This window comes from Eretmochelys imbricata, chromosome 2, assembly GCF_965152235.1.
Source record: "Eretmochelys imbricata isolate rEreImb1 chromosome 2, rEreImb1.hap1, whole genome shotgun sequence".
Lineage (NCBI taxonomy): Eukaryota > Metazoa > Chordata > Testudines > Cheloniidae > Eretmochelys > Eretmochelys imbricata.
In genome coordinates, this window is record NC_135573.1 from 165,765,084 (window position 1) to 165,790,065 (window position 24,982).

Sequence of the window (24,982 nt, forward strand, 5' to 3'; positions counted from 1 at the left end):
TAGCATAATCCATCATCCTGTTCCCTATTTTCCCTGTTCTGCCTATACAGCCCTCATTTGTGCTTCATTCAGTTATTCACCACTATACCCAACCTCATTACTGTTCCATTCTGCCTTTCGGTGGAAAACATTTTGTTCAACATACAGAAGAACAAAATAAAATAATATTTTATTATATTGGTGTTTGACCATGCACTGCTAATGAACAATAAGCAATAAGTATGAGCAGTTATACTAATAAGCGTGCTACTTTTAAACCCTTTGAGAAAGGCCCAGATAAATAGTGTGGTCTGATAGTATGGATTGCAAATATGAAGCCCTTCTAGAATAGAAAGATTATCTTCTAAATTAAGACACAAAATTCAGAGTCATGGTCTATTCCTGGTTTCACCACAGATAAATGTAGATGTTAGTAAAAAAAATTGATATAGTGTCTCATCAAATCTTACTCTTCAGTAAGGCTACTTCTTCCACCAGGTCTGGGAAGGGCTTGCAACAGGAGCATGGCAGAGTCAAGCCAAGATTTTTCCAAAGTGACTGGTAATTTTGAGTAACTGCAACTTGAGTGCCTGACTTGAGACCTCTTTAAGTAACCTGATTTTACAGTGTGGGAGCTCCGTGCTGAACACTTTCTGAACTTTAGGCCCTTTAAGGTAACCAAAGTTGGTCATTTTTGATTGAGAATCATTCTATTGTTGATTGGAGCCAAATTCTGTACTCATGTATGTGAAACCCCATTGGCTTCAGAGCAGAATTTGGACTATATGTCCTTCTACTTCTTTTAATAGTCTCTTATTGAGTTTTTTCCATTCTCTGAAATTTCACTCCTTCCTAGTTCAAAAATATTTTTTTCACAATTTGCAAAGCCAGAGTCCTCTGTAATGTGAATTTTGTTCATTAAATAGAATTATGAAAAGAGTAGAACATAATGATTTGTTGGTGCTTGAAAAGTATGTGTTTGTGCAGGTTGGAACATTTTGGTTGTGAAAAGAAACTTTGGGAATGGAAGAAATACAGTGAAAGAGATGAAGATTAAAGGTGTATGTGTATATGCGCCCTCCTCTTCCTACTCCATGCCCCCACATTACGGAGGTAGCAGTAGGAACTCCACAGTTTACATTGTATTGAGATTTACACTTAACGCAGGACTAAAATCCCTCTGCATTACACTTCAATGCTTGAAGTTGGCACAAAACCTCAAATTTGGCACAGTAAATCTTCAAGGAACAATTGGATTTTCTATGTAATTCTTGGCAGTGAATACATAAACAGGCTTTATAATCCAAGCTGTTTAGTGCCACTATATGGGTTTAATAGTTATCACTTTGTTCAACAGTGATTCAGTTTAGAATAAATGTATACAATATCTGCCAAAAAACTATTTTTTCTCCTTTGGGGAATAAATATAATATTTGAGAAAATGTATGCTTCAGATAAGTACGCACCATAAACCTAGATTTTAGACAACTTGAAGGTGTATACTTAGCACACAGTCCCTGATTTTACAGCAATTTAGCAGTGCATATGAGTATAGGCTTGCTTTGCAAACATTGAAAATTTATGAGCAAAGATCTGCATTACTGCTAATAGTGGGAAGGCAAATACTTCATTGTAGAAAACATGCTTGCAAGGTCATGATATCCCACAGCTCTTTCGCCTGCTAGAACACCTTAAGTCCTATCATTTCCATTTAGATTTATTTATTCATTTAAATTTAAGAGATTAAAAAGCGGGACAGAATGAGAATCAGTGGTAAAGTGTGTGGTTGTTTTTAGTCTTGTCAGACTATGCAAAATGCCTGGTTATTTAACACATGGGGCATGTATCGAAGTTACCTGTTACTACTTGCCAATTTAAACTGGTTCATTCTTTTTAATAATGGCAGGTCTACACTTAAAATGCTGTACCTATGCTGCTATAGTGCTTCATTTAAGATGCTGCTACATCAACAGGAGAGCTTCTCCCATCAGCATAGTTAATCCACCTCCATGAGAGGCAGTACCTATGTCGATAGGAGAAGCCATCCCATAAATATAGTGCTGTCCATACTGTGGGTTAGATCAGTATAACTACCTCTCTCAGGATTTTTTCCCCACACCCGTGTGCAACGTAGTTAAACTGATGTAAGTATATAGTGTAGTCCTGGCCTAAGAAATGATATTGTTATATTGCATAAGTGAATACTGATCAAGCCCCAGTGCTATTTTACCATTAGAATCAATCAATAAACACTGTGGTATTTCTTCCAATATTAGATCATTTGCAGGCCCTGCAACCTAGAGAAATTCAGGTGTGAATCAAGATAAAGAAAGCGTGTTTCATTCTTGTGATGCCCTTTGTTGCAGAGAAGAGATAAAATTCATTGGTTATGACAGGCCCCATCAGCAATGCACTTAAGCACATGACAAGCTTAAGCAATAGAGTAAACCCTTTTACTGCAATGGGACTATTCATTAATTTAAAATTAAGCATGTGCTCAAGTACTTTGCTGGATTAAGGCCACAAAAAGATAATTTATCTAATTCACAAGACAATGACAACACTCTTGTTCTCTTTTGCTTTTTAGGAGCCTAAGCCAACTCCTAGTGAATTCAGTGGCAGTATTTCTATTCCTTTCAGTAAGAGTTGGATTGAGGATTTAGGCCCAGATCCTCAAAGGTATTTAGAAGCCTAACTCCCATGGGATCTGGGCCTTTGTTCAAAAAATTAAATCAACACAGACTGTGCTGCCAGGTGTCACCACACAGTCTCACCTTGGCCGGATACAGCAAGCTACTCTGCATGGGCGGACCCACATGGAGCCACCTGGAGTTAATGGGACTGTATGGCTGTAGGGTCCTTCTGTGCAGAGTAATTTGCAGGACTGGAGATCAAGAGGCAGATTTTGAAATCTAGGAACTAGAAAATGCATGTTGCCTGTCACAGGGCGCTCTACTACTGCGGGAACAGCACCTCCTCTTGGCCATTCTGGGGATTAGCTCTGGGAGGCAATGGTTGCGCACCATCTCTCTGTCTCTCACTCTCAGTCCCTCTCTTGCTCCAGGAACTACTGTTACCTCTTTGTGGCTCAGCCCTCCAGTAAGGCCACTCAGGATTCTGTTCCCCCCTCCCAGGGTAGGGTCCTTCCAAGTCTCTGTCACTCCTACAGCAACCCAGGCAATCTTCCAGTTCACTGTCCCCCTGGTGCCACTTCCCTGGGGTGAGTAAGGGAACTTGAGCCTGCTCTCTACTCTGGGTTTCAGCCCAGGGACCCTACAACACACAGCAAAGGTCTGTTCTGTCCCCAACCTTGCTGCTTATTCCCAGGGCTACCTCCTATCCCACAGACTCTTCACCACCCTGCTCTCTTCAGGGTACACCCTTCCCACCAGACTAGTCCTCTAAGCGTCTACTCTTTCCCAGGGGTTCCTCCTTCCCTCTCTACTACACAGAGGGTGACCACAAACTTTCTCCCAGCAAACTTGGATGCTGTTCGTTTCCTAGGTTATATTAGCCCAGCCCACCTGTGCTCAGGTGAGCTTCCTCTTAATTAGGGCTTTCCTCCCATCCTTAATTCCCCCATTTTGCAGCGTAAAGGGCTGATTAGGCCCACCTGGCCTACCTCAGCCCCCTCAGAGCTAGTGTGGGGAGTATACCCTATAACGCTGCCTGAGATCTCTGCTGCAGACCAGAAATTTTCAGTCTGTAAGCTATTATCCCCAGGATGGTTGGCAGTAGTTATCAGGAGAAGTTTGTAAACTTGCTTCAGTAACCATTTCTTGTCACATGTCTTTCACTGAAGTGGCTAAACATACGGCACTTGTAACTCTCTTGCTAGGTAAGTTCTATAAACCACTATGCCAATTCCTTTGTCCTCTCCTTTAAATCACCATGGATTCTCAGAACCCCTTGGAAGCACTGTGAGAAGGATTCTAAATTGCATGGGAGTGGGATCAGAGATGAGTGGCAGATGTAGTGACAAATGGTGAGGGAGGAAGAGAATGGAGATGGAGAATCTCTTGCTATTGATCATGAAACAAAGAAACCGCTGGCTTTGCAGAATTTTCATCACCATAAGACACATGAAGAGATTTAACTTTTTACCTAAAAAGGCTGTCAAAGACAAATAATCACTGAGGTGCCATTCCATCGAATTGCAAAAAAATGACAAGGGTTTCTTACTATGATGATATAACTTTTAATGTACATGATTAAACCCACATTATTTTTAAAAAAAAACAAAAAAAAATTACGAACCTGTGAAACTGGTGACATTGGCATACTGGTAATGGGGCAAAATCAATCTCTATTTTGTCCGGTATAGAAGTCAGAAGAAGATGGGCTGCATAATGTGTCCCAAATATAGTTAGCACAAGGTACACAATTGCAATATTTAGCAATTTATGGACAGTTTTCTGGTACTGTTATAGATACTACAGCAGTCGAGTATCTGTACTTCATATGGAAAAGAAGGGAAATGGTGAAGGTTACTATGAAGTGGCAGAGCAAGGGTGAAATGTGGGTAGCGTTCTAGGAACTGTGGACCTGACCCGACTCCCTTTGAAGTCAATGGAAAGACCTCTATTCATTTCAATGGGGGCTGGATCAGGCCCTTTATGAACAGAGTAATAGATTTGGGTTCTGATCCTTCATCAGGCTCTGCTAGTGCAGTCCCCTATCCTGTGTGGTGCTCCAGTGACACACTAGGAGTTTGTAATGAACAATCTGGGTCTTAGAGAGCATGAATCACACAGACTGACGGCCCAATCTATGCTGCACAGATGCTATTTACTGAAGTTAGTGGAAGTTTTGCCTGCATGTGGGATGCAGGGTCAAGTCCCAAGTCATATAGTGTTTGAGGGACTCTGCTGCTGCTTTTAAAGCTTATCTTAAAAACTGACATAACAACAACATGGCATAACAGTAGAGATAAATACAATACTTGAAAAATACTTGAAAGTGTCCCATGAAGTTACCAAGAGCAAAAAAGAAAAAAAAAGAAAAAGAAAAGGACATATTAATGAGCCACATTTTCATATATAATATTGTCATAAAGTACATTTCTATTTTTCCTGAGACCGACAGATAGAAACGACCAGTGATTACTGGCAATACAATAATCTTCTATTTTTACATTGAATTATGCTGCTTAAAGGCTGTAACTGTACATTTCACAAGCACAATGGATGACTGGAAAATGTAATTAAGTGCTTTATTGGATGCCATTCGCTTGAAGGAGGACAATAATTTTCAACTATAAAATGCAAACACTACTCTCCACAACATGACAAGTATGTTTATCTATAAAACATTGTAAAGAAGTATCCTGCAATGTTCTCTGGGCCTTCTTAAATATCTATAATATGCCACTCAAGAAATGTAGTGATGAGTGAATTTGAAGCCAACCAAATTGAACACCATGACTTTGAATTTTTGACTCAGATACAAACATTAACAGGTTCATTTTCCTCTCACATGCAGTCTCACGTGCTTGTAGGAAAGTCAATTATTTAATCAGGTTGATTTCACCATAAGTGTACTATTACTATAGTCACATCTTTTTCAAGAGCACCCCTTTTCAGTTTTCCTGCTGTGTCTACTGAGGGAATAAGAAGGAAGGGACTCAATCTTTAACTTGATAGGTACCTTCTGTCAGTTCAGGGCAACTGTACCTGTATTTCCCCTCAATGGTCCAGCAAGGGTACCCAGTCTCAGGCTTCCAGCTCCCCAGCCATTACCTTTCTTAAGTGCATCATTCTCCCTTCTGACCAAGGTAATCCCAGGCTGTACTGTGTTATTCCCAGCACAGACAAGCTGCCCCAGCACAGCTGCTTGCTTTCTCTTTAGAGATGGTTTACAGTGTGAATGCCCACAGTTTTAGTTACTGTGGAAGTGTAGTAAAAAGAAAAGGAGTACTTGTGGCACCTTAGAGACTAACCAATTTATTTGAGCATAAGCTTTCTTGAGCTACAGCTCACTTCATCGGATGCAATGGAAGTGTAATAGTCATTTTGTGCTAGGCAAGAGCCCTGCAGAAGATAGGGTAACCTTATTGTTAATAGCACAAGATTTCTAGAAGCGGGGCTTGTGCTAAGCAGCTGGGAAACTTGTCTGAGATGCTGGTTTTTGACTTTGCTTTGATAACTTTAAAATGTAGACTGTAGCAGAATTTGTTGAGAAAAATAAGATAGCAGGTAGGAATATGTATAAACAAACTGCAGCTGTTATCATTATTGTCTGTAGCAAAAAGGTATAAAGGCTTGTCTCAACTGTTTATCTATGGAGCCCTACCTGGAGTGAGGGAGATTCCCTGCCCGGGTGTGTAGTTCCCCCTTGCAATTGCTTGAGAATAAACTGTCTCTGATTTGTTACAACCAACCTAAGAGTGAAGACTCTGTTTTCTTCCACAATTATCTGGTGCCGTGACTCAGATGGTAACGCCTGGCTGAGACAGCGGCAGCTACTGCGGACCGTTCCCGTTTGAACACCAATGCGCCAGATAAGAGGTAAGAGACCTTTTGAAATCCCTATTGGGGTATCAGAGGAGGACTGCTCGTGGGGCCGTCTGTCCTTCTTGGACTCACACCATCCAAACTGATTGCTTTTGTAACAAGATCAGACGCAAAGCGGTACTAAGGAACTGTTTGCCGCCCTCAATAACGTTAGTTTGAAGTGGTACTGAGGACTTAGTTTGCCACCCTCAACAAGGTTAGTTATATGCGGTACTGGGGAATCATTTTGCCGCCCCCAATAAGGTTTATGCATCGATGCTGAGGGGTTTTTTTTTGCTGCCTCATATAGGGGAAAGGTTGTGTTAAGTCCGGACATATAGCATTAACAAGGTTATTGTTAAGAGATGCATCGCGGTATGAAGGAATGAGTGGGATGTGGTATGTGTGTATGTGTCAGTGTGAATTGAGGGTCACAGGACGATGCCCAGAGCTCTCTGCGAAACTTGCAAGCTCGTGACCGGAGATGTCTCTAATACAAGCCTTGTGACTGCACCTTAGTGGACCGGTAAAAGGTCCTACCCAAAGTGGGCTGGCTCTGCATGGCATGACCGGTGAGGGGCCTGCCTGGGTCTAGGATTGTGTGACCCCATCCTTTTCTCATTCTCAGTCCAGGTCCATTTCCTTGATCTTTTTCCTCCCCCTCTCCTCCCCGCTTGAGCCACTGACTGGTCTGACCATCTCACCGAAAGCAATCAGAGTAAGCGGCGTTGTTCTCTCTGAGACTAGCCAACACTCTTTGCTGAAGGGAGGTGTAGAAAGGCAGTGAACATCCTTGATAAATCTTTCCTGTGTGAATGACCCGAGTGGAAAATAGGAGGTGGTGTGATAATTTTAGCTTTATAAGCCGCTACCCCAGCGGACAGGGCACTCCTGTGTGACTGGAAAATGGGTGAGGGTCAGTCTAAGACTGTTCTCGCACCACTGAAAAGCACATCTGCTCATTATATGTATGTGCATTATAGTCCTAAGACCTGCAGGTATTTAGACAATTGGAACCTTTACACGCGTGATAACTCATCTAAACAATTCCCACTAGAAGGTACCCTCGATTTAGATAAACTCATATATTTCATAGGAACCCTTAAATCACCAAAAGCCTCTGACATACAGTGGGAGCAATTTGTTTATTGGTCGGTTGAAGCTACAAAGAGACTCCATGAGTCTCGGGTGAGGAGTCTGAAGGACTCCCAGGAAAAATTAAAGACTCAAGTACAGGATCTAAAAATTAAATGCCAAACATCTGGGTGCCTCCCAGCCCGAGCAGTTTCCCCTGCTCCCTTATATCCCCAATTAGTTAAGACTGAGAGCGAGGAGGAAGCTGCTGAGGACATAGTGGATTTTTTCAGCAGTGCTCCACGGCAGCAGCCATTGCCTCCTCCTCCTCCCCGCCCTCCACAGGTTGCGCTTTCTAATGTTTTTCATGCGGCAGTGCAGACCTTACCGCCTCATGTATCAACTGACTGCATGGTTCTATCTCTGGGTGGGGGGCTTCCTCTTCACCGCCCCATGAGCAGCTGAGAAGTGGTTGCAATCCTTCCATTAGTTTGCCTGTCCCTGGTTTGCGCAACCCTGATTCTTCTTCTAGCCCGGTTTCCCACCACATGAGGAGCCAGGTACCAACATTCCAGACTCCCTTAAGACAATTGTCTAGTGATGGAAATAACTTGGTTACAGTTCATGACCCTTGGACACCAGGGGACCTCAGAAACCTAGTGAAGGAATTTCCCAATGTCAGAGAGGAGCCAGAAAAGTTTACAGAGGCGCTCCGGACAGTGATTCGGTGTTATAATCCATCATGGGCAGATGTTAATCAACTTTTGCAGGTAGTTATGCCGCCCAAAGTTCGACAGCGGCTCTCCCATCAGGCCGATTGGCCCAGTGCCAACCCTGGAATTGACAATGCCCTGACTGAGGCTAGGAATCGCCTTTTGGCCGCCATTACTGATGTTTGCCTGAGGAAAATGGATTGGACAAAGATTAATAACTGTAAACAGAACAAAGGCGAGTCCCCCACTGATTATCTAGAATAACTAAGGTGTTTGAACAACATTCGGGCATTGCCCAGCCAGCAGATAACGTCAGAGAGGGAGTTGGGGCTGCCTTTGCTCAGGGACTCTTACCAAAGGTCCAGCAGCAGTTAAGGACTATCTGCATTGGCTGGCAAACTAAACCCCTTTCTGAATTGGTGATAGTTGCCAACCATTGTACAGCTTGCATAGAGCGGAAGAAAGAAAGTACTGAAACAAAACTCTTGGCCTCGCAGTTACAAACTTATCAATATAGAGGCCATGGGGAAAAGAGGGGTGGGAGAGGACAAGGTCGAGGTCAGGGAAGAGGGAGAGGTCCCTCATATCCTACCCAGACAGGGAACACTGCATGCCACTTTTGTGGCCAGGACGGACACTGGAGAAATGAATGCCCGAACTGACCACCTCAAAATCCTCCACCTCCTTTCCCAAACCCTGAAGCACCTGTTTTTGCCCCACAAAATACTTCTTACTAGGATAGCCTGAGGGAACTTAACTGCATCATGAATCCTTTAATCCCTATTAATCAAGAAGGCCCATATGTCAATTGTGAAATTGCAGGACAATCTGTAACCTGCCTTGAGGACACAGGAGCCAGCAAATCAGCTCTAAGGTCTGCTGAGTTTTCCTCTGTTCCCCTGACCTCCTTATCCATTAATGCTGTTGGCATTTCAAACCAACCTGTTCCACACCCTGTCACAAAACCCCTTTCTGTCTCCCTGGGGCCCCTTTCTGATAAACATGCCTTTTTACTTAGCCCCTCCTCTCCTGTCAATCTGCTGGGATGGGATCTTTTGTGTAAATTGGGCTGTACTACCTATTGTACACCAGATGGAGTATTCTTAGGAGTTCCTGCTAGCTACTTTGCAGGTAGCAGAGCTGGTCAGACCACATATAGCTCTTAGCCCTGATCTCCTTAACTTGTCACAAGTACCCTCTCATCTCTGATCTCAGCATGCAAATGAAGTTGGGCAGATTCAAATAGCCGAACCAGTTAAGATTCTTGTTGATCCTTCTAAACCACTTCCAAGGGTACCACAGTACCCGCTGCGTCCAGAAGCAGAGGAGGGAATAGGTCCAGTAATAGAGTCTTTGTTACAGGAGGGTATTATTACTAGTTCTTGTAATACACCTATTTTCCCTGTAAAGAAACCAGGAAAAAATACCTATCGCTTTGTTCAAGATCTCTGTGCAGTTAATGCTGTTGTTTTGCCCTCTTTTCCAGTGGTCCCAAACCTGGCTACAATTCTTTCTTGTATTCCTTCTACAGCCACTCATTTTACTATTAAGTGTCAGAGGGGTAGCTATGTAAGTCTGGATCTGTAAAAGCGGCAAAGAGGCCTGTGGCACCTTATAGACTAAAAGACGTAATACATCTGTTAGTTTATAAGGTGCCACAGGACTCTTTGCTTCATTTTACTGTTGTGGATCTTTGTTCAGCTTTTTTTTCCATTCCCATTCACCTTGACAGCCAATACTTGTTTGCCTTTACCTATAAATGGTGCCAGTACGCCTGGACTCGCTTACCCCAGGGGTATACTGACTCTCCATCCTTGTTATCCCAGATCTTAAAGAAGGATCTGGATGATGTGTTTTTTCCAGGAAAGTCTGTACTTGTCCAATATGTGTATGATCTTTTGTTGGCATCCCCTTCTTTTAAATCCTGTAAAACTGACACCTTGGTTCTTTTGACTGCTCTTGCTGCCAAAGGTCACAAGGCATCTCAGGAAAAACGCAAGTTGTGTCAGCCCAGAGTTCATTGGTCATAATATTGGTCATAATATTGCACTTGGCGCTCGCCATATACCAGATTCTCACATTTCAGCCATTTTAAATATGCATAGGCCTGTCACGATTTCTCAAATGCGAACTTTCCTTGGTATGACTGGGTACTACAGACAGTGGATTTTGGGTTATGCAACAATGATTAAGCCATTGCAGGACCTAAGTCAGGCACCCCTGAGCCACTTCCATGGTCCCCAGAGGCTGAACAAGCCTTTGTGGCCATTAAGCAGGCCTTCTCCAGTGCACCGGCCTTGGGACTTCTTGATTATGCTAAACCATTTATTCTTTTCTGTCACGAGCGTAATGGGTTTGCCTTGGCTGTATTAACGCAAAAACACAGAGATAAACACAGTCCCCTTGCATATTACATCACAGCTCTGGACGCTGTGGACGCTGGTTTTCCTCCCTGTCTCCGAGCTGTAGCAGCAGCTGTCCTTTCTATGAAGTTATCCGAATCTATAGTCTTAGGCTCACCCTTGACTGTTTCTGTGCCTCAAGCGATAGCAGCTCTCTATTTGAAATCTAAGACACAACATCTGTCTACTTCTCGCCTCACTAAATATGAGCTTGTGTTGCTGTCTACATCTCATATTACCTTGGCTCGCTGCCCCATTTTAAATCCTGCTTCTCTGTTGCCTGGGCCAAGAGATGGAGAACCACATGACTGTGTATCTGTAACTTCTGTACTTACCCGCCCGAGAGATGACCGACCTTATGGATATGCCTTTGCAGAATCCTGATCTTATTTATTTTGTAGATAGCTCTTGCTCAGGAGATTTTAGGGGTAAATTGGTCGCTGGTTATGCTGTATGTTCTTCACATTCTGTTATTGAAAGTGATTTCCTTCTTTCTGTGTTTTCAGCCCAGGTTGCTGAGCTTATTGCCTTGACCAGAGCCTGCACTTTAGCTCAGGATGAAGCAGTCACCATCTATACAGATTCTCGCTATGCCTTTGGAGTGGTACATGATTATGGTTTACTTTGGAAGTACAGGGGTCTTCTTACATCCACTGGTTCCCCTATTAAAAACATTCTGTATGTATCTGCTCTTTTGGATGCTGTCATAAATATAAAGGGAAGGGTAAACACCTTTAAAATCCCTCCTGGCCAGAGGAAAAACCCTTTCACCTGTAAAGGGTTAAGAAGCTAGGATAACCTCGCTGGCACCTGTCCAAAATTACCAATGAGGAGACAAGATACTTTCAAAGCTGGAGGGGCGGAGAAACAAAGGCTCTCTCTTGTCTGTGTGATGATTTTGCCGGGAACAGAAAAGGAATGGAGTCTTAGAACTTAGTAGGTAATCTAGCTAGATATATGTTATATTCTGTTTTGTTTAAATGGCTGATAAAATAAGCTGTGCTGAATGGAATGTAGATTCCTGTTTTTGTGTCTTTTTGTAACTTAAGGTTTTGACTAGAGGGATTTTCTATGTTTTGAATCTGATTACCCTGTAAGGTATTTACCATCCTGATTTTACAGAGGTGATTCTTTTACTTTTTTTCTTCAATTAAAATTCTTCTTTTAAGAACCTGATTGCTTTTTCATTGTTCTTAAGATCCAAGGGTTTGGGTCTGTGTTCACCTATGCAAATTGGTGAGGATTTTTATCAAGCCTTCCCCAGGAAAGGGGGTGTACGGCTTGGCGGGATTTTGGGGGGAAAGATGTTTCCAAGAGGGCTCTTTCCCTGTTATATATTTTCTAGACGCTTGGTGGTGGCAGCAATAAATTCCAAGGGCAAAAGGTAAAATAGTTTGTACCTTGGGGAAGTTTTAACCTAAGCTGGTAAGAATAAGCTTAGGGGGTCTTTCATGCAGGTCCCCACATCTGTACCCTGGAGTTCAGAGTGGGGAAGGAACCTTGACAGATGCTCTTTTATTGCCTAAAGCTGTTGCTATTGTTAAATGCACAGCTCATCAGACCCCTCATGATGAAGTTACGCGTGGAAATGCTTTGGCTGATTCTACAGCCAAAACCGTGGTCCTTTCTTCCCCTCGGGTTGAATTTTTTTTGTGCCTTGATTGAGCAGCCGCTAGCTTCCCTGGAGGATCTTGCTAAGATCCAGGAGGGGGCGCCAGAGGCTGAGAAATGTTCTTGGAGTGCTGCTGGGTGTACTTTACACCCTGATCACCTTTGGCATTCCCATGGTGGCCACTTGGTTGCACCTCAGGTGCTCTTGCCCTATTTTGCTCACATGTACCATGGAGCGGCGCATGTGGGCAAAGGGGAGATGGTTGCTGCAGTCAAACGGGACTGGCACACACTGGGATTTGCTTCTGTAGCTCACCATTACTATCAGCCATGTATGATCTGCCAGCAACATAATGTTGGCAAAGCTATTAAAGTTAAGCCGGCAGCGCATCCCCCTCCCTGGGGACCTTTTATGAATATTCAAATTGATTTTATTCAACTGTCTAAATGTTGTAGTTTTAGTTGATGTCTTTTCAAGCTGGGTTGAGGCCTTTCCTTGCAGAAAGGATCCTGAGCAACCCTGCCACTCGCTGGAACCAGGAGATTGGGTCCACAGAAATGTCCATCAGCAAAAGACCACCCTGGCGCCACGCTGGAATGGCCCTTACCAAGTCCTGCTGACTATCAACACCGCTGTGAAGTGCCAAGGACTGACTGCCTGGACCCAGGCTTCTCACACTGCAAAAAGGCCCCTCCACCTCGAGATGACTCTCTGGCTGATGATCAGCCTATTTCTCCTCCTGGTGCTGCTCTTTCTTTTGGACCGCAGGGAAAAAAGACAAGGTGAGGTGCTAGTAACCTCTCCCTTGTCCATGGACAGAACTACCATGCATCGAGATTTTGCTAGAAGAACTAAAGCATTACAGGGTGATGTGCTGGTAACCTCTCCCCTGCCTCAGGCTGAAGCACAACTGTTCCAAGGGAGAAGGAGCTTTCGCTCCGCTGAACCTGCCCAGGCCCAGGAATTCCTGACCACAAGGGACATTAAGAACTGGCACTGGTGGCAGAAATGGAGTATTGTATACTGGCAGGGAGGAAATTGTGGCGACCAGTCTTGGGAATGTGGTATCCATTGGATTTTGGAGTTTTGTCCAAGTACTGCGCGCTGTGCTTTTGGACAGGTACCTTCAACATGTAAGCACTCCCCAATTGGATTTCAGATGATGAATACCAAAGGTGTCTTGCTGCCACAAACGCTACCCCTAACATCTCCCCCACCACCACTACCACCCTTGTAATTTATCCAAATACAGATAATACCATATATTCTGATGAAATACAATGGCCAAGACCTTCACTGAAATTTACTGAAATTCTGCTCGGAAAATGTATTCTTTGAGATTCAGAATAAGTCATATGAGTGAACAACTGAATGGAAAACAAATGGGGTTGGTGGAAATAGAAATATATGACATCACTACAAATTAGCCCCAAGAATCTGAAATTGAGATTAACGGGTTCTACTGGGAGGTAGATATGATGGCCGTTCCCGGAATTTGTAGTACGTTAGATGAAAGCGGCCCTTATTGTTACTTGGTCACCCAATTAGTGAATAATCAAACATATACCAAAGCGTCTGTTCAGCCACTGGTAATTTTACCTGTACTGGAATAATCCCAGTAACCCATAATTTAACCTGCACTATATTGCAATATACCCCTTCGTATGCTATTAGTGCTAATGCCTCCCGGAAGTGTTTGAAACTGTTTAGCCAACAAATGTGGTATGATACGTCCCCTAAGAGAGATGTGCTAGGATATCGATGGACTGTGATTAATGCTGCACGAGGGACTATAACATTCACACTGCCCTTATCCAGTTTTCAGGTCACCTTTACATATCCTAATTGCTCAAAAGGAGCTTCCATCAGGTTAGCACAGCAAAGGGCCTGGGTTTCTTCTAGAAAGAAAAGGGACTTGATTGATCACCTATCGGATGGTGCCAACAGCACAGCTGCAATTTGGAATATTTATAAAGGCCAACAACATGAAGAGAAATTGGGACAGTTGGAGAAGGCCATGGGTCTTATTACTGGAGCACAGCTAACCCAGGTACAGGGTGGAGTTGGTGAATTGCGTGTTATCGCCACCCTTAGTTCAATGACCCAGAAGCTTCTGACGATGATGGTGCTAAATATCACTGAGGCTGGGAAGGCATTGCAGTGGGACCTGGCTTGTTCAGAAATTCAGGATTTCCTGAATGACCAGCTCATGGCCATTCAGAGTGATCTGGAACATCTGGTTTGGCCCACTGCCCTTACAGACACTTCAGGAGTATCATCCGATCTGTGGCCATGGAGACATACTTGGAGATTTTCTGGGTGGAAGTGCACGCGTTCGCAGTGCTCCTTCCAAGCATACAGACCGATTGGAGGGATGTGGGCTCCCACATACCGAATCCTACTGGGTCCGTGGGGAGGATGCATGTGGGATTGGATAATTCACCGAGACATTTGGGAAATTAAACTACCTGGTATGCCTAACCGATTTATAGTCAGTGCTCCTGGAATAACCCCTGACATTTGGATAGGGATAGGGAATCAATGGCCCTTAGAACCCCCTCAGCTTCAGTATGTATGAAAACTGAAGCCAGGGGAAGTTGTCACTGTTCATGACAACATTTGTTGGGAGGGTATGGGACAAGGAACTACCTTGGCAGGTCATCTGTTTTTTCAAGATAATAATAGCTGTGTGTATGTTAAGGCCACCACTTTGCAAGACGTACATTTTAATCTCACCACTGCTGCAGGAAATCATATTATTTACTGGCCTGCAGATGGAGTTCTACAATCAGCCCTGAGATTCCAGATACCCTTTAATTGGACTGCCTTAGTACCCAACCGATTCCAGAATTTGCTTTTAATCCTACCAGAGGTCCAAAAAATCTCTGAATTACAAGGGAAAATTCATATGCTCCAAAATACATATCAAATAGAGAAGTATGCCTTTCATACAGCCTGTAGAGTATCTACTTTACATACTACTTATGATGTATTGTGTTCTGTGACTAAGGCCATACAACAACCCCATCATATTATTACAATGGGAGTGTTAATGCTTTCATTGCTTTTGTTTGTTTTAGGATTATGTTATTGTTGTTATAAAGGACGTAATAATAATACCTTCCATGTTCATACTAACCATGAATTGCCATTGCATCCACCCAAAGCCCATGAGGCTGAACCATTTGATCTGGAATCAGAAATGCAAGGTTTGATGAAAATGGAAGTTTAAGATTGTTTGTTGTGCTGGAAGCACAAAAGGGGTGTGTGTGGAAGTGTAGTAGTCATTTTGTGTTAGGCAAGAGCCTTACAGAAGATAGGCTACCTTATTGTTAATAGCACAAGATTTGTAGAAGTGGGGCTTGTGCTAAGCAGCTGGGAAACTTGTCTGAGATGCTGTTTTTTGACCTTGTTTTGATAACTTTGGAATGTAGACTGTACCAGAATTTGTTGAGAAAAATAAGATAGCAGGTAGGAATATGTATAAACAAACTGCAGCTGTGATCATTATTGTCTGTAGCAAAAAGGTATAAAGGCTTGTCTCAACTGTTTATCTATGGAGCCCTACCTGGAGTGAGGGAGATTCCCTGCCCGGGTGTGTAGTTCCCCTCTTGCAATTGCTTGAGAATAAACTGTCTCTGATTTGTTACAACCAACCTAAGAGAGAAGACTCTGTTTTCTTCTACATTACCATACAGCACTTCTTATGCAAACCTACTTTATTCCTAAGGTAAGAACATTACAGAGAAAACATATTAAAAACAATCCAAGAATCTACATACTGTTTTTAAGCTTACTGGAATTCACCCCAACCCTAACATGGGATCTGGCAGGAGCAGTCCTTCAACACCCTACCCAAGAGGTTCCCTTGTGGTTTCAAGTTCATCACAGCTTCAGCTCAGAACCAGCACGCAGTCATATGGGCCTCAGTAGGCCCAGTCCTTCCAACCCTTCCCTGGGGATTGGGGCCTTTCATTGAGTCTCTCAGTTTGCTGGATCAAGAATAAGTCCCTGAGCCTATTTAAAACCAGGCTATTTAACTAAAAATCGTTTCTTTGTCTGGTCATCCCTGGACAATCCAGTTTTAACTAGCATATGTGGATCTTGCCAAGGGGGTGGCTTCAAAGGTCTGATAATCAGAGGAATTATATTAGCATGCACTTCCTCCTAGAGGAGTTACAACTCCGCAATAACATATTTGCATAACATAATAACATAATAACATAATTGCATTTTTCATAGAATGGACCCCAAAGGTATGAAACCCAACTCAGTACTGTTTAACTTAATTCAATCAATATTACATTAATTCAATAAGGTTTGTCCAGGATGTTGTAGGATATTGTCAGTCTGTCAATCCTCCCACTCTGCTGTTGTACAGAGCATTTAGCTTTGTACCCTCGACCCCAACATGGCAGCAGTGCTTCTTCTTTCAGGGAGCTCTGTGATAGGGGCCCTGCTGCTGTATAGGGTTGAGGAAGAAGACATCCCTGCATGCGCTAAGAAGCATGATGACTGTGGTACTCAAAAGATATGCATATTGTACAAGCTATATCTGCAGATCTCAGAGGGGACAGGAACTGCAGTTAGCTGTGTTCTTTGTGTCCCCCTGCAATGGTACACCTGTGTTTAAAGTACAGTGAATATAGATCATGCATTGATGAGATTCACACGAGAAAATTGTGAATCCTGCCCACCCCATGATCTTCAAAAGCAAGAAGAATTCTGGGTTTTCCCATTCCTAAAGAAAAACTCCAGAACCAGACTGGATGGCTTAGTAGTTCAAAACTTGAGGTCTGAAACCACAGATTCAATGCAGCCTGTAGGATTTCTAAAACAGATAACTGAATAATAGTTTACTCTGTTTGTTTGGGTCTCTCACATGAGCATATAAAAACAATATCTAGTCTGCTGGTAAAGAATATTAAGGACCAAATCCAAGACAGAGCTAGTGTAAACTTAGCACAGCTGAGGAAAGTGAGGGAGAATGCTGGCAGCTCTACTTCGCCTTCCTACTACCTCCATCCTTGTTGGCCAGAAACCAGAAAAGGCTGTGTAGGAATATAGATCCGCATTAGTCCTGTGTGAACTATTGTTTTAAATTGAGTTTGGATATTAGCATGAGCAATAGGCCCAAAGAATGTGACCAAAAAGAATGAAATCATGAGAAAGAAGAGTTATGTTAGTGTAGTGACCCTTGAAATACCAGCATTATCTTATTTAAGGCTTACAGTGAGGTATTCAAAATAAAGAAAATATGGTTAATTTGTTACCAGGTGCTGAGTTCAGCTCTAAAACTTCCTCATCTGGCTTTGGCTTAGGTCCCATAATCAACAATGAGATCGCTTCTTTGTTTAGTGTATTTCTTTGTCTAGTGGGTTTCTTTGTCAGAGCTTTTGTTTATCCCTCATGAGTCACACCAGGACTGAAAGGTATGTTTTAAATATTTTGGTCAATGCTTATAGCTGTCTTGTTCCTAGGACATAGAGTACAAGTGTATATACACTTATGTACTGGTATTTTGGATGTAACCAACACCAGGTGGCCTCTGGACTAATAAAGGAATGCTTGTGTGGAAACTGAGTCATGGTAAACCTTGATAAAATTATGAGAAAAATTATTTCCAACAGGCCCCCTGGGTTCCGTGATTCCAATGGACAGCTGTGCTGACTACACTCCACCTGTTCCTCTCGCTGCTGCACATCCCCTCTCCAGATGCACTGCCTTAGAGCTTGCTATATTGACTCTATGCTTCCTTCCCTTCTGTCAGGGGAATCCTCAGCTGCTTCTATAGGGCAGCTGAAGCAGCATAAACCCACCAAAGCCAAGGCAGAAGATCTGGTTCTAAACATTTTTTTTCTTCTAAGATTAGGAATTTGCCACTGTGTCCCCCCACACAACCCCCCACACATACGGTTGTGTACCATACTGTGGGTCAGTTCTCTGCATGGCTTCCAGCCTCCCCGCAGAGGTGGCTGCCTTTCAAGGCTGTTGTGGGTATATAGTTGGTAAAATGTTTTGGGATCACAGTAACTATAGCACTGAAGAATACTATTCACTATTATTACAGTGTGATGCTGTTTTCAGGCACTTGGGGCTCATAACTATTTTGTAAGAGTTTTCCCAGTAGTGAAACTTTCTTTGGTTTTATTTCTTGTCAGAGATGCCCTGGAATACCTGACTGATTTACATATACTGTAGGATAATGAATGAAAATGAATGGCTTGCCAAGTTATAAATCCATCAAGAAGTTCTGATGATATAAAGTTCAAGAGTAAAGCTTGACCAATTCAAGAGCATGAGCTTGATTTAAAACTTGGCAATTGATTTATTAGAGCTTCACATAAAAGTTTTCATATGAAGAAAACCCAGTGTACCTTGGCTTTTTGCCTGTTCTGAAAAAAAAGAAAAGTAAAAGAAAAGAATACTTTTTCATTGAGAGCAGCTTCGTTCATTGGTGCCACAAATGGAAAGGAAAAATGTATTGGAAAGAAAGGGAGATTAAAGTTAAAGGGGAAATTCCATTTGCTGTGAGATGTGTTTGGAGCTCAAGCAGTAGTCAAGCAATCAGCAGTGCTCTCTCCCTGACAGTGGAGAGAGAACAGAGGAGGAAGAAGTGAGCTCAATGGCGGACAGTAAAATATCTTGATTACTGGGAGGTGCTGAGTACCCATAACACCTATTGAAGTCAGTGGGACATGCAGCGCTCAGTGCTTCTCAGGATCAGGCCCATAGAAAATAAATCGGTCAAATCCTTCACCAGATTGGGTGGGGAGGAAAAAGGGAGTATTGTGTTGATTGGAGACAATGTAGGAACGCAGACTGATAGACAAGGATTTGTATGAAAATTATTCCCTTTTTCATTTATACTGGTTTAGAAAAACAAAACCCAGCATTTTCACTTTTATGTTGCAAGGAATGTCAGAAGAAAGGTTGTGGCCTATGACAGCAACATCAAACTGGGATAAATCAGCATAAGTGTATTGACTTTAATTGATCTCTGCTAATTTACAGCAGCTGGGGACCTGGCATGTAGAAAATAAAGTACTAGCACTGTATAAAAAACAAAAGGACCGGGAAAAGATTTTTTATTCTTGTACCCATACATCCTGGGCTTCTTCATTTAAAAGACTGTGATAACTCCAGACAAGGTGCATGCTGACAAGTAGCCCAGTTCTGTCTCCTAGCATGAAACAGCGGTAAAGAATCGGTCACTTTCCTCTAATGCTGAACAAGGTATTTTATTAGAAGGAAGGAAAGAGTATTATCCCCAGGGTTACTCTTTCTCTATGCTTCCCTGTAGAGTTTCTGCCTGGAGCCCCTACCTCACTCTGCCTGGCTTCCTGCTATAGATTTAACATTCCCCACAGCACCCTCCTCCTACACACTGATTGTTATTTTACTCATCCAAGGAAATTCTGTTTTCATCCATGCAGGAAAGCACAGGCTTTCGCAGAGTTCCTGGGCATGTGGGCAGTGTGCTTCCTATACCATCTCTTAAAATAATCCAGCAGCTGTGCATTTCATATACAGTGACAATGCACATTGTTGGCTCCAAATTAATAACTTACTATTCATTATTCTATTGAAAATCATTAATTTTATATAAAAACAATTAAAAATCAGTGATTTAATAGACCTTGCAAGGGTGTATTTTCACTCTGATGCTCCCATTAATGCTGGAAGTTGCAGTACATTGTATTCATTGCGGGGGAGGGGTGTTAATCAATCCATTAGCCTGTATATGTGATTTCACTAGGGAAAAATGAGAACTATAAGTGCTGATGAAGCAAATGGGGAGATTATTGAGCTGAGGAACATAATTATTACAGTTGTAATAGCGCTTTGTTACCTTTTTAATGCATCTGAATATTCCCCATGCATTATAATGATATGGTTAGGGACTATTTAGAAAAGCTGGAAGTGCACAAGTCCATGGGGCCGGATGCGTTGCATCCGAGAGTGCTAAAGGAGTTGGCGGATGTGATTGCAGAGCCATTGGCCATTATCTTTGAAAACTCATGGCGATCGGGGGAAGTCCTGGACGACTGGAAAAAGGCTAATGTAGTGCCCATCTTTAAAAAAGGGAAGAAGGAGGATCCTGGGAACTACAGGCTAGTCAGCCTCACCTCAGTCCCCGGAAAAATCGTGGAGCAGGTCCTCAAGGAATCAATCCTGAACCACTTACACGAGAGGAAAGTGATCAGGAACAGTCAGCATGGATTCACCAAGGGAAGGTCATGCCTGACTAATCTAATCGCTTTCTATGATGAGATTACTGGTTCTGTGGATGAAGGGAATGCAGTGGATGTATTGTTTCTTGACTTTAGCAAAGCTTTTGACACGGTCTCCCACAGTATACTTGTCAGCAAGTTAAAGAAGTATGGGCTGGATGAATGCACTATAAGGTGGGTAGAAAGTTGGCTAGATTGTCGGGCTCAATGGGTAGTTATCAATGGCTCCATGTCTAGATGGCAGCGAGTATCAAGTGGAGTGCCCCAAGGGTCGGTCCTGGGGCCGGTTTTGTTCAATATCTTCATTAATGATCTGGAGGATGGTGTGGATTGCACTCTCAGCAAATTTGCGGATGATACTAAACTAGGAGGAGTGGTAGATACGGTGGCAGGTAGGGATAGGATACAGAGGGACCTAGACAAATTGGAGGATTGGGCCAAAAGAAATCTGATGAGGTTCAACAAGGATAAGTGCAGAGTCCTGCACTTAGGACGGAAGAATCCAATGCACCGCTACAGACTAGGGACCGAATGGCTAGGTAGCAGTTCTGCAGAGAAGGACCTAGGGATTACAGTGTACGAGAAGCTGGATATGAGTCAACAGTGTGCCCTTGTTGCCAAGAAGGCCAGTGGCATTTTGGGATGTATAAGTAGGGGCATAGCCAGCAGATCGAGGGACGTGATCGTTCCACTCTATCCGACATTGGTGAGGCCTCATCTGGAGTACTGTGTCCAGTTTTGGGCCCCACACTACAAGAAGGATGTGGAAAAATTGGAGAGAGTCCAGCGAAGGGCAACAAAAATGATTAGGGGTCTGGAACACATGACTTATGAGGAGAGGCTGAGGGAACTGGGATTGTTTAGTCTGCAGAAGAGAAGAATGAGGGGGGATTTGATAGCTGCTTTCAACTACCTGAGAGGTGGTTCCAAAGGGGATGGTTCTAGACTATTCTCAGTGGTAGAAGATGACAGAACTAGGAGTAAAGGTCTCAAGTTGCAGTGGGGGAGGTTTAGGTTGGATATTATGAAAAACTTTTCACTAGGAGGGTGGTGAAACACTGGAATGCGTTACCTAGGGACGTGGTAGAATCTCCTTCCTTAGAAGTTTTTAAGGTCAGGCTTGACAAAGCCCTGGCTGGGATGATTTAATTGGGGATTGGTCCTGCTTTGAGCAGGGGGTTGGACTAGATGACCTCCTGAGGTCCCTTCCAACCCTGATATTCTATGATTCTATGATATATTACATTTAAATAGCACTTTTCAGTGGGAAAGGATTATCAAAGTGTTTTTGCAGCTTGTTATACAGTTGACTACTGGTTTGCTCAAGGTACTTCAACCACCACTGAAAAGCAACTGATTCTGGGGAGAGACAAGATAATTCATTAAAACAATGCTCAGCAACTCTACTTCCTGTTCTAAACAGCGGTATAAAGGATCATTTGAAACTGCTAGGTAATACAGGAAGGCAGATGTGACTTGATTTGAAACATATGGGCTTAATTTGCTCAAAATTATATAGTTCAGCTATTCCTTTGGAATCTATATGCAGAGGATAAATGATGTTCTTCAAGAAAGAGTTTTACAAAAGATGCTCAAGAAGATCATTACAAAATTAATAGGAATTGACTGCAGATTACTTTCACTTTTTTAAAAAAAAATGTTAAAAGCAAAGAACCAGGGCCTGTATTCTCAAAGGTACCTGAAGCTTTAACACTCTCATGCCACCTGATCTTTCTGTCACTGCAATGTGAAAATGCACCTTGCCTTGATTAATATTCTACTAATCCATGACAAAGTACCCATATCACTCACAAGCTTACATTCTCTGCAAGTTCCTGAGATATGCTTCATTAACTGGATTACTTGTTTGATCTGAACACTGTCATACAGTTCTGTTGACAGCTAGGATGGCTTGCTTTGGATTGCACTGTAAATGGTCTTTATTAATGTCAGCTCCCTGATGTAATGTCTTTCCAGAACTCTCTCCAGTCTACGGAACGTGGCCCAAGGTCAAACAGTTTGTGAATAATTGTGAATCTAAATGTTGGTTTCTTGTCTGAGTTATTATAATATTATTTTAGGTAACCTTTGATCTGCCTTCAAGGTAAAATAAATATGAAAAAGTATGTGTTGAATGGCTCTTTTTCTTCACAGAGGCAAAAATATGTTCATCTGTACTAACTTTTTTTTTTCTTATAACTTCTAAGAGAATTTAATGCTTGTCAAAGATGGGCTTCTGACATCCCTCAGACTAAAATCCTCAATTATCTACTGATCAGGTAGAACATGGTCAATGGCAGCCCAATTTTCCTCTTAAAAAGAGCAACTCATCCAATTGGAGACATCCATCCTGTTCCCTGAGGCACTCCTTTCTACCTTCCCATACTCTGTCTGAGAACTCAATCAATTTGCATGACAGTGAATAGGAGGCTTTCTAATAACTCTAGTGGGAGTTGGATCAAAACCCAAGTAGATGCCAGATGTCGTTTTCGCATTCTCTGTTCCTGGATAATTTTGACCCCTCTGCTGAACCTACTTTGACTTGAAATTACTTAATGAGATATAGTCCTGAATAAAAGTGTTGAATGGGAAATCTGATTCTAAACCAGAATCAGACTCAAATTTACATCCTTTCTCTACCATGGGCAAAACCAAAACTTCCTATCCAAATAATTAACTACTGGAACAATGTATCAAAGGTTGTGGCGGATTCTCCATTGCTGCCAATTTTTCAATCAAGATTGTATTTTTTAAGATATGCTCCCGTTCAAAAAGGAATTATTTTATGTCCTGTGTTATACAGGAGTTCAGACTAGATGATCACAACGGTCACTTTCAGCCTTGGAATCTCTGAATCTCTGAACAACCCCTGCACTTTGTGATTTCAATCTGGATCCAGATCTGAATTTTGAAATTCAAGCCCATGTCTAAGTGTAACTTTAAAAAAATCAGTTGGTGTTTATTTTTTTACAATATTTTTTACTTCAGTGGGCTTATGGGCCCTGAAAACCTATTTGAAATTTTGCACCCTTGTGAAATAAATAGGAATGATTATCCCCGTATTTTATAGAGAAAAAAACAGGGTTATGGCGAGAACTAGGATTCAGATGTAGAAGTTCTGGCTTTCAATCCCATAGTTAGTGATTAAAATCCAAGTCTCAATAGTTTTGATTGGGTTTATTTATAGTATATCCTCAGGGCATGGAGCAATAAAGAAACTACTGGTTCTTTTATCTTGTTTCACTTTTATTAAGCTGACAACTTTTATTGAAAAGATGGAAAAACAGTAAGAGCCCAATTCTGTGCTGATTTACACCCCGTGCAATTGAAGTTAACAAAATGCATGTAGTATAGATCAGCACAGAATGTGGTCCCAAGATCTCACTGACACAATACATAAATATGCCCAAAAGCCTAGCAATACAGCTGCCTCGTCAATCATGAAGCAGAGTCCATTTATTTGGATCAAAGTTGCAGCCATATGATGGACACTCTTACTAAACCTTATTACCTCTACAAAGGGTCATTTTTGGGTCATAAAGCTACAGAGTAATGGTTAACACCTTGCATCTAAACATAAGCCTGTTCTGTAACAAAGTGAATCCATCTCATGGAAGGCTGCTTAACAATAGAGATAAGCCCATTGCAGTCTGTTAGATAATACATACAGTAATAAAGCCTACCACTTTTATGCAGCATAGATCTCAAAGCTTTTTAAAAAGTTGGACAAGTATGATCCCCATTTTTACATTCTGAAGCAAAGGCAAAGTGAGTGACCCAAGGGGGACATAGTCAGCCTGTATCACTCAGGACTAGAATGGGTGAAATCCCGGTTCCACTGAATCAGTGGTAAAACTCCTCCTGACTTCACTGGGGTTAGGATTTTACCCATTGTCTCCCAACTGCAAGTTTTTTGCTCTAACCCCTGTACCGTTCTGCTTTTCAAGGTTCACCCTAATGGAACAATAAGGTGAAGATGGCTGAAATGCATATGTGCATAGATAGATGGTAGGCTACCCCTTTGAATCTGGTCCTATGATAGCATTACTAACAGCAAAATAAGGCATTACTTTTATTAGCTAGCTGGCCACTAAAAAGATTCCTCTTTTCTACTTCATAGCATTATGTAGGGTACCACACCTTGTAATAGATATAGAAGATGTCCTCCAGCAGAGAGAAAATTGTTTTAGTCAGCAGGCTCTGACCTATAGTGATCAGATCTGAATTGCATTTGACTTGCCTACAGTGCCCCAGCTACGTTATCAATGCCAGAAGTAGTCTAGGAAATAGAGCTGGTAGCTAAGGGCTGTTTTAGCACTATAAAAAGATTGCTAAGCAAGCCCACTGGATATTACTGTAATCAACACACTATGAATCAAGAGTCTGAGCAGGTTTCTATGCCCAGAAAAATTGAATCCAGTATTGAGAAAAATATCTGTTACAATTCGGCAAAAAAGGACAGATAAGTATAAAACTT